The sequence below is a fragment of the Squalius cephalus genome (assembly GCF_949319135.1).
Source record: "Squalius cephalus genome assembly, chromosome: 6".
Taxonomy (NCBI): domain Eukaryota; kingdom Metazoa; phylum Chordata; class Actinopteri; order Cypriniformes; family Leuciscidae; genus Squalius; species Squalius cephalus.
The window spans coordinates 48,349,872-48,361,261 of record NC_137127.1 but is presented as its reverse complement, the minus strand read 5'-3'; the positions used below and the strand labels follow the sequence as shown (position 1 = coordinate 48,361,261).

The window sequence follows — 11,390 nt, the reverse complement described above, 5'->3', positions numbered from 1 at the left end:
TGTGTACGTGAGCGTGTGGAACGTTGTGTGTGTACGTGAGCATGTGGAACGTAGTGTGTACGTGAGAGTGTGGAACGTTGTGTGTACGTGAGCGTGTGGAATGTTGCATGTGTACGTGAGCGAGTGGAACGTTGTGTGTGTACGTGAGCGTGTGGAACGTTGTGTGTGTACGTGAGCGTGTGGAACGTTGCATGTGTACGTGAGTGTGTGGAACGCTGTGTGTGTACGTGAGCCTGTGGAACGTTGTGCGTGTACGTGAGCATGTGGTACGTTGTGTGTGTACGTGAGCGTGTGTAACGTTGTGTGTACGTGAGCGTGTGGAACGTTGTGTGTGTACGTGAGCGTGTGGAACGTTGTGTGTGTACGTGAGTGTGTGTGCGTGAGCGTGTGGAACGTTGTGTGTGTACGTGAGCGTGTGGAATGTTGTGTGTGTACGTGAGCGTGTGGAATGTTGCATGTGTACGTGAGCGTGTGGAACGTTGTGTGTGTACGTGAGCGTGTGGAACGTTGTGTGTACGTGAGTGTTGTGGAACGTTGCATGTGTACATGAGCGTATGGAACGTAGTGTGTACGTGAGAGTGTGGAACGTTGTGTGTGTACGTGAGCATGTGGAACGTAGTGTGTACGTGAGAGTGTGGAACGTTGTGTGTACGTGAGCGTGTGGAATGTTGCATGTGTACGTGAGAGTGTGGAACGTTGTGTGTACGTGAGCGTGTGGAACGTTGTGTGTGTACGTGAGCGTGTGTACGTGAGCCTGTGGAACGTTGTGCGTGTACGTGAGCGTGTGGAACGTTGTGTGTGTACGTGAGTGTGTGGTACGTTGTGTGTGTACGTGAGCGTGTGGAACGTTGTGTGTACGTGAGCGTGTGGAACGTTGTGTGTGTACGTGAGCGTGTGGAACGTTGTGTGTGTACGTGAGTGTGTGTACGTGAGCGTGTGGAACGTTGTGTGTGTACGTGAGCGTGTGGAATGTTGTGTGTGTACGTGAGCGTGTGGAATGTTGCATGTGTACATGAGCGTGTGGAACGTTGTGTGTGTACGTGAGCATGTGGAACGTTGTATGTACGTAAGCGTGTGGAACGTTGTGTGTGTACGTGAGCGTGTGGAACGTTGTGTGTGTACATGAACGTGTGGAGCATTGTGTGTGTACATGAGCATGTGGAACGTTGTGTGTACGTGAGTGTGTGGGAAGTTGCGTGTGTACATGAGCGATTGGAACGTGTGTGTATGTGAGCATGTGGAACATTGTGTGTGCACGTGAGCTGGTGGAATGTTGTGTGTACGTGAGCGTGTGGAACGTTGCATGTGTACTTGAGGGTGTGAAACGCTGTGTGTGTACGTGAGCGTGTGGAACGCTGTGTTTGTACGTGAGCGTGTGGAACGTTGTGTGTGTACGTGAGCGTGTGGAACGTTGCATGTGTACGTGAGCGTGTGGAACCTTGTGAGTGTACGTGAGCGTGTGGAACGTTGTGTGTGTACGTGAGCGTGTGGAACGTTGCATGTGTACGTGAGTGTGTGGAACGCTGTGTGTGTACGTGAGTGTGTGGAACGTTGTGAGTGTGTGGAACGTTGCATGTGTACTTGAGCGTGTGGAACGCTGTGTGTGTACGTGAGCGTGTGGAACATTGTGTGTGTGGAGCATTGTGTGTGTATATGAGCATGGGGAGCGTTGCGTGTGTATGTCAGTGTGTGGAATGTTGTGTGTACATGAGTGTGTGGAACGTTGCATGTGTACTTGAGCGTGTGGAACGTTGTGTGTGTACGTGAGCATGTGGAACGTAGTGTGTACGTGAGAGTGTGGAACGTTGTGTGTACGTGAGCGTGTGGAATGTTGCATGTGTACGTGAGCGAGTGGAACGTTGTGTGTGTACGTGAGCGTGTGGAACGTTGTGTGTGTACGTGAGCGTGTGGAACGTTGCATGTGTACGTGAGTGTGTGGAACGCTGTGTGTGTACGTGAGCCTGTGGAACGTTGTGCGTGTACGTGAGCATGTGGTACGTTGTGTGTGTACGTGAGCGTGTGTAACGTTGTGTGTACGTGAGCGTGTGGAACGTTGTGTGTGTACGTGAGCGTGTGGAACGTTGTGTGTGTACGTGAGTGTGTGTGCATGAGCGTGTGGAACGTTGTGTGTGTACGTGAGCGTGTGGAATGTTGTGTGTGTACGTGAGCGTGTGGAATGTTGCATGTGTACGTGAGCGTGTGGAACGTTGTGTGTGTACGTGAGCGTGTGGAACGTTGTGTGTACGTGAGTGTTGTGGAACGTTGCATGTGTACATGAGCGTGTGGAACGTAGTGTGTACGTGAGAGTGTGGAACGTTGTGTGTGTACGTGAGCATGTGGAACGTAGTGTGTACGTGAGAGTGTGGAACGTTGTGTGTACGTGAGCGTGTGGAATGTTGCATGTGTACGTGAGAGTGTGGAACGTTGTGTGTACGTGAGCGTGTGGAACGTTGTGTGTGTACGTGAGCGTGTGTACGTGAGCCTGTGGAACGTTGTGCGTGTACGTGAGCGTGTGGAACGTTGTGTGTGTACGTGAGTGTGTGGTACGTTGTGTGTGTACGTGAGCGTGTGGAACGTTGTGTGTACGTGAGCGTGTGGAACGTTGTGTGTGTACGTGAGCATGTGGAACGTTGTGTGTGTACGTGAGTGTGTGTACGTGAACGTGTGGAACGTTGTGTGTGTACGTGAGCGTGTGGAATGTTGCATGTGTACGTGAGCGTGTGGAACGTTGTGTGTGTACGTGAGCATGTGGAACGTTGTATGTACGTAAGCGTGTGGAACGTTGTGTGTGTACGTGAGCGTGTGGAACGTTGTGTGTGTACATGAACGTGTGGAGCATTGTGTGTGTACATGAGCATGTGGAACGTTGTGTGTACGTGAGTGTGTGGGAAGTTGCGTGTGTACATGAGCGATTGGAACGTGTGTGTATGTGAGCATGTGGAACATTGTGTGTGCACGTGAGCTGGTGGAATGTTGTGTGTACGTGAGCGTGTGGAACGTTGCATGTGTACGTGAGCGTGTGGAACGCTGTGTTTGTACGTGAGCGTGTGGAACGTTGTGTGTGTACGTGAGCGTGTGGAACGTTGCATGTGTACGTGAGCGTGTGGAACGTTGTGAGTGTACGTGAGCGTGTGGAACGTTGTGTGTGTACGTGAGCGTGTGGAACGTTGCATGTGTACGTGAGTGTGTGGAACGCTGTGTGTGTACGTGAGTGTGTGGAACGTTGTGAGTGTGTGGAACGTTGCATGTGTACTTGAGCGTGTGGAACGCTGTGTGTGTACGTGAGCGTGTGGAACATTGTGTGTGTGGAGCATTGTGTGTGTATATGAGCATGGGGAGCGTTGCGTGTGTATGTCAGTGTGTGGAATGTTGTGTGTACATGAGTGTGTGGAACGTTGCATGTGTACTTGAGCGTGTGGAACGCTGTGTGTGTACGTGAGCGTGTGGAACGTTGTGTGTGTACGTGAGCGTGTGGAACGCTGTGTGTGTACGTGAGTGTGTGGAACGTTGTTGTTTGTGTATGTGAGTGTGTGGAACGCTGTGTGTGTACGTGAGTGTGTGGAACATTGTGTGTACGTGAGTGTGTGTGTACGTGAGTGTGTGGAACATTGTGTGTACGTGAGTGTGTGGAATGTTGCATGTGTACTTGAGCGTGTGGAACGCTGTGTGTGTACGTGAGCGTGTGGAACGTTGTGTGTGTGGAGCATTGTGTGTGTATATGAGCGTGTGGAGCGTTGCGTGTGTATGTCAGTGTGTGGAACGTTGTGTGTGTACGTGAGCGTGTGGAATGTTGTGTTTGTACGTGAGCGTGTGGAATGTTGCGTGTGTACATGAACGTGTGGAGCATTGTATGTGTACATGAGCATGTGGAACGTTGTGTGTACGTGAGTGTGTGGAAAGTTGCGTGTGTACATGAGCGATTGGAACGTTGTGTGTGTATGTGAGCATGTGGAACATTGTGTGTGTACGTGAGCTGGTGGAATGTTGTGTGTACGTGAGCGTGTGGAACGTTGTGTGTATGTGAGCGTGTGGAGCGTTGTGTGTATGTGAGCGTGGGGAGCGTTGTGTGTGTACGTGAGCATGTGGAACATTGTGTGTACGTGGACATGTGAAACGTTGTGTGTGTACGTGAACATGTGGAACATTGTGTGTATGTAAGCGTGTGGAACATTGTGTGTATGTGAGCGTGTGGAACGTTGTGTGTATGTGAGTGTGTGGAGCGTTGTGTGTATGTGAGCGTGGGGAGCGTTGTGTGTGTACGTGAGCATGTGGAACATTGTGTGTACGTGGACGTGTGAAACGTTGTGTGTGTACGTGAACATGTGGAACATTGTGTGTATGTAAGCGTGTGGAACATTGTGTGTATGTGAGCGTGTGGAACGTTGTGTGTACGTGAGCGTGTGGAACTTTGTGTGTACATGAGCGATTGGAACGTTGTATGTGTACGTGAGCGTGTGGAACGCTGTGTGTGTGGGTGAGCGTGTGGAACGTTGTGTGTGTACGTGAGCTTGTGGAATGTTGTGTGTGCACGTGAGCGTGTGGAACGTTGTGTGTACATGAGCGATTGGAACGTTGCATGTGTGCGTGAGCGTGTGGAACGCTGTGTGTGTATGTGAGCGTGTGGAACGTTGCATGTGTGGGTGAGCGTGTGGAACGTTGTGTGTGTACGTGAGCTTGTGGAATGTTGTGTGTGCACGTGAGCGTGTGGAACGTTGTGTGTACGTGAGCATGTGGAACATTGTGTGTATGTGAGCGTGTGGAACGTTGTGTGTGTAGGTGAGCGTGTGGAACGTTGCATGTGTGGGTGAGCGTGTGGAACGTTGTGTGTGCACGTGAGCGTGTGGAACGTTGTGTGTATGTGAGCGTGTGGAGCGTTGTGTGTGTACGTGAGCGTGTGGAACATTGTGTGTGTATGTGAACGTGTGGAACGTTGTGTGTGTATGTGAACGTGTGGAACGTTGTGTGTATGTAAGGGTGTGGAACATTGTGTGCATGTGAGCGTGTGGAACGTTGTGTGTATGTGAGCGTGTGGAACTTTGTGTGTACGTGACCGTGTGGAACGTTGTATGTGTACGTGAGCGTGTGGAACGTTGTATGTGTACGTGTGTGTGTGTGTGTGTGTGAGTGTGTGTGAGAGAGTTGGAGTGCGGGTGGAATGTTGTGTGTGTGTGTGTGTGTGAGTGAGAGAGAGAGTTGGAGTGTGTGTGTGTGTGTGAGAGAGTTGGAGTGCAGGTGGAACGCTGTGTGTGTGTGTGTGTGTGTGTGTGTGTGTGTGTGTGAGAGAGAGTGTGTGTGAGAGAGTTGGAGTGCGGGTGGAATGTTGTGTGTGTGTGTGTGATAGAGAGAGTTGGAGTGTGTGTGTGTGTGTGTGTGTGTGTGAGAGTTGGAGTGTGTGTGTGTGTGTGTGTGTGAGAGAGAGTTGGAGTGCGGGTGGAATGTTGTGTGTGTGTGTGTGTGTGTGTGTGTGAGAGAGAGAGAGTTGGAGTGTGTGTGTGTGTGTGAGAGAGTTGGAGTGCGGGTGGAACGTTGTGTGTATGTGTGTGTGTGTGTGTGTGTGTGTGTGTGTGTGTGTGTATCTGTGTGTGTGTGTGTGTGTGTGTGTGTGTGATAGAGAGAGTTGGAGTGTGTGTGTGTGAGAGAGTTGGAGTGCGGGTGGAACGTTGTGTGTGTGTGTGTGTGTGTGTGTGTGTGTGTGTGTGTGTCTGTGTGTGTGTGTGTGTGTGTGTGTGTGTGTGTGTGTGTGTGTGTGTGTGTGTGTGTGTGATAGAGAGAGTTGGAGTGTGTGTGTGTGTGAGTGTGTGTGTGTGTGTGTGTGTGTGTGTGAGAGTTGGAGTGCGGGTGGTCGTGGGAGATCGCGGCTCGTCCGACTGCCATTAATCACGGTCGACGGCTCTAGTTTTCGATCTGCATGTGAAAGGAAACACACACATTGTTTATGCCTTTGACTGGTGTCATTATTTCAGGCCTGAGAGAAAAGTTTACTCTGAACATCATAAATGAACTGGAAACAATCACTTTTCTCCTCGAGTGAGTAACGCCAGTGGCCCGTCGAGATTCGTCCTCTACAGCACATCCCTCCTTACAAAAAATGAGAAACACAAACTTTTAGAATTTTAGAAATACAATTGTAAAAGTTTTTTTTTTCTAGTTTGTCAGCACGACAGGGACACATGTTTGTCAATGTTATTTTATCTATAATGTGTTTAGGGTTTGAAAGAACTACAGAAACATTAACAGCATTATGACATTTTGGCACATATAAAAAGCCACAAACATTTTCAAAAGATTACTGTTATAAAAACGAGCCTCGTCTGAAAGGCAAAGGGGGAAATTTATAGCAATATCTTCAGTATTACTCAGAAGTCTAGTTTCAAATATAATTCTTTTGAAGTGTTGGTGCTTAATGTAACAATATATAGTGTAAGTGATAAATCACGTTTGAGATTTGTGCTGGCTACTGTATACAGGCCACCAGGGCACCATACAGACTTTATCAAAGAATTCGCTGACTTTCTATCAGAGTTAGTATTGGCTGCAGATAAAGTCATAATTGTTGGTGATTTTAATATACACATAGATAATGAAAAAGATGCATTGGGATTGGCATTTAAAGACATTCTGAACTCTATTGGAGTTAGACAACACGTGTCAGGACCTACTCATTGTCGTAATCATACTCTAGATCTAATATTATCACATGGAATAGATGTTGATGCCGTTGAAATTCTGCAGCAGAGCGATGACATCTCAGATCATTATCTAGTCTCGTGTAAACTTCATTTAGCCAAGGCTGCAAAGCCGACTCCGTGTTTCAAATATGTGAGACCTATCACTTCTGCCACCAAAGATTGCTTTATTAATAATCTTCCTAATCAGTTTCATCATTTCAGCATCCCGGATAGCTTAGAAGAACTAGATATTGCAACAGAAACTTTTAACTCTCTCTTTTCCAGCACTTTAGACACAGTTGCTCCGTTGCGCTTAAAGAAGATTAAAGAAAATAGTCCAATGCCGTGGTACAACGAGCACACTCGGCCCTTAAGAGAGCAGCCAGAGAGATGGAGCGCAACTGGAAGAAAACAAAACGAGAGGTATTTTGCATTTCATGGAAAGAGAGCTCGATTGCTTACAGAGAGGCTTTAAAAGCTGCTAGATCTGCTTATTTTTCAACCCTATTAGAAGAAAATTTGCATAATCCTAGGTATTTATTTGAAACAGTGGCTAAACTAACGAAAAAAAAGCTTCAAGCCCAGAAGTTTCCAAGCAGCACAGCAGTAATGACTTTATGAACTTCTTCACTTGCAAGATTGATAATATTAGAAAGAAAATTATAACTATGCAACCGTCTACTACAGTATCACATCAGGCAGTGCATTGTAGTCTCCCTGAGGAAAACTCGATTCAGTCATTGCTATAGAAGAGGAAGAATTTTCTAAGTTCGTTAAATCATCTAAATCGACAACATGTATGTTAGACCCTATACTGACTAATCTACTGAAAGAGATGCTTCCAGAGGTCATAGTACTCTTCTTAATATCATTAATTCATCTTTGTCATTAGGATATACCGAAAACTTTTAAGCTGGCTATTGTTAAACCTCCTATTAATATAAATATTACAGCCTCCGATAACACCAGAGCAACAGCCCCTCTCACCAGACACGTTATCCTTCTTTCCAGCATCTCCACCTCTGTGCTTCTCACAGAAAATGGAAGAACTGGTGTATGCTGGAACCAGACTATCCCACTCTTTTGCTGCAAGCCCCCAGATATCAACCAAAAAACGTCAGGCCCCGCAACCACCAAAGCCTGCGGGCCCAGCTCGCCCTCCCCCTCCTCCTGTGAGAGCTCTTCGGCCCAGGGCCCACACCCTCCTCCGTCGGCTCGAGGTGAACCAAAAACAACTGATACCAGCTCTCAGTGATATGTGTCGGGTCCCCGCTATGATAACAGTAACTTTCTCAAATGTTTACAGAACAAGCAGGAACCCAGTGTGCCTGTATCTTTCTCTATTGCTGTTCTATTACAAGATAGAAAGTCTAAGGCCTTCAATAGCCGTACAGCAAACCCAACTAATCTGGTGCCTATTACACGTCAAACTAAGATTGCTGTGGGGACAAAAAGTGTGTCTAGTATGAGTGCGTGTGATGGTAAGACTGTTAAGTTAGCACTTTTAAACATCTGCTCACTTAAAAATAAATCACTTCTAGTCAACGACTTAATAACCACAAACAACCTGGATTTTATGCTTCTAAATGAAACCTGGCTTGAAGACACAACAGTCCTCAATGAAACATCCCCTCCTAACTTTACTTTTATGAGTGTCTGCAGAGCTGTTAAGAGAGGTGGGGGTCTAGCTGCTCTTTTTAATGATATCTATCAATGTAAGCAAATATCATTTGGGAATTACCCGTCTTTTGAATATCTGGGTATTGTGTTTAAAGGTGCTCCACACATTTTACTTATCATTATTTATAGGCCTCCAAAATACTCTCCAGCCTTTGCTGAGGACTTTATAGAACTGTTATCAACAATTACCTCAACAATTAGAAATCAAAACTGTTTTAAAAACTTTTGATCTGACTCAGCATGTACATGGACCCACACACAATCGTGGACACACTCTAGATTTACTTATCAGTAAGGGTCTAAACATTTCACTGATTGTTATTAAGGATGTAGCACTGTCTGATCATTTCTGTATTTTCTTTGATATATTGATCTCTCCTGCCACTGAAGCTAAATCTGTGTCTGTCAAGAAGAGATGCTTAAATGAGAACACTGGTGTACTATTTATGAAGGCTATATCTTAAACACCAAGCATATCTGCTGACTCTGTTGATTTTCTCCTTGATTCTTTTAACTCAAAAGTTAAAAGTGTAATTGATGATACTGCTCATGTGAAAGTCAGGAAGAAGAGTGGCAGACAAAAAGCACCTTGGAGAAACTCAACAGCAGTGCAAAATATGAAAAGACAATGCAGAAAAGCAGAGCGCATGTGGCGGAAGACTAAACTTGTAGTCCATTATAACATCTACAAAGACAGCATCCATGCTTTCAATATGGAACTAGGCAAAGCTAGACAGACTTTCTTCTCAAATATTATAAACAGCAATTTAAACAACACACGCACTCTTTTTGCTACTGTAGAGAGACTGACAAACCCTCCAAGCCAGATTCCCAGTGAAATGCCCTCAGACAGCAAGTGCAATGAGTTTGCTTCTTTCTTCTCTGAGAAAATCAGTAATATCAGAAAGGTGATCAGCAGCTCATCCTTGAGTTGCTCTGGGGTCAGCCAGATCAGACCACATCCGCAGAAAGTTACTTTGTCTGATTTTGAAGTAATTGATGGCAAAATTTTGGAAGAAGCCATACAGCACCTTAAAACATCAACCTGCGCTCTTGACACACTTCCCACATCTTTTTACAAAAGTGTGTTAAACAGTTTAGAAGCAGATCTTCTAGAAGTGGTAAATGCCTCATTTCGCTCTGGGAGTTTTCCAAACTCCCTGAAAACTGCAGTTGTCAAGCCCCTCCTGAAAAAGAGCAATCTGGATAAGACCATTTTAAGCAACTATAGGCCGATCTCAAATCTTCCTTTCATAGGCAAGATCATTGAAAAAGTTGTCTTCAATCAGCTGAACAAATTCTTAAGCTCGAATGGATACTTTGACAATTTTCAATCTGGTTTCCGACCGCACCACAGCACAGAGACAGCGCTCATAAAGATAATAAACGCTATTCGCTTAAATACTGATTCAGGCAAATTATCAGTGCTGGTGCTACTCGACCTCAGTGCTGCATTTGACACTGTCGATCATAACATACTTCTTGACAGGCTGGAAAACTGGGTGGGGCTTTCTGGGATAGTCCTAAAATGGTTCAGGTCATACTTAGATGGGAGAGGTTATTATGTGAGTATAGGTGACCATAAGTCTGAGTGGATATCCATGACATGCGGAGTCCCTCAAGGCTCAATTCTTGCGCCACTAATAATGCGCAAATAAAGAGAAAGAACCAAATTGCTTACCACAGCTATGCAGACGACACACAGCTCTACTTAGCCCTATCGCCTAATGACTACAGCCCCATTGACTCCCTGTGCCAATGCATTGATGAAGTCAACAGTTGGATGTGTCAAAACTTTCTTCAGTTAAACAAAGACAAAACTGAAGTCATTGCGTTTGGAAACAAAGATGAAGTTCTCAAGGTGAACGCATACCTTCACTCTAGGGGTCAAACAACAAAAAATCAAGTCAGGAATCTTGGTGTGACACTAGAGTCAGACCTTAGTTTCAGTAGTCATGTCAAAGCAATAACTAAATCAGCATACTATCATCTGAAAAATATTGCAAGAATTAGATGCTTTGTTTCCAGTCAAGACTTAGAGAAACGTGTTCATGCTTTCATCACCAGCAGGGTGGATTACTGTAATGGACTCCTCACTGGCCTTCCCAAAAAGACCATAAGACAGTGTCAGCTCATACAGAACGCTGCCGCCAGGATTCTGAGCAGAACTAGAAAATATGATCATATCACACCAGTACTCAGGTCTTTACACTGGCTCCCAGTTACATTTAGGATTGATTTTAAAGTATTATTACTGGTATATAAATCATTCAACGGCCTAGGACCTCAATATATTGCAGATATGCTCACTGAATATAAACCCAACAGATCACTCAGATCATTAGGATCATATCAGCTAGAAACACCAAGGGTTCACTCTAAGCATGGTGAGTCCGCTTTAGCTATTATGCTGGAACCAGCTTCCAGAGGAGATCAGATGTGCTCCTACTGTAGTCACATTCAAATCCAGACTCAAAACACTTCTGTTTAGCTGTGCATTTACTGAATGAGCACTGTGCCAATGTTCGTCCGACTGTTTGTACTGTATTTTCTTTTCTTTTTTATTCTAAACTGTTTTAATTATTCTTATTTCTTTTGATTATTGTAATTTTTTCTATGTAAAGCACTTTGAATTACCATTGTGTATGAAATGTGCTATATAAATAAACTTGCCTCGCCTTGCCTAATAAAACCGGAATTTGATCCTACAGAATTAGTCAATTAGAAGCCGATCAAGAATCTACCTATTCTGTCAAAGATACTAAAGGCAGTAAGATCTGCAAAGCTCCAGTTCTTCTCTATATCAGTGTTTCTGAACTCCTGAAACGCCTCCATTGTATCTTGACTTTCTTCCGGGAACGAACACGTCACAATATTCCTCATTTAAATAATTGATACGCAGAATAAAGGGGCGGGGCCTGGTTGAGTTAGTTAGTAGTGTGTTGAAACTGCCGGTTATGGAAAGGGGCGGGGCATTTCCCAAACACACTCGAAGCTCTCAGCCAATCACAACACACTGCTCCAGCCGACCAATCAGAGCAC

The 11,390-nt window shown here is 45.5% G+C and overlaps 1 protein-coding gene across 2 annotated transcripts in view; it reads left to right on the top strand.

Annotated features, from left to right (window-relative positions):
* The window catches only part of reln (reelin), a 158,685-nt gene that overhangs the window by 39,982 nt on the left and 107,313 nt on the right, over positions 1 to 11,390 (top strand). The window lies entirely within an intron of this gene.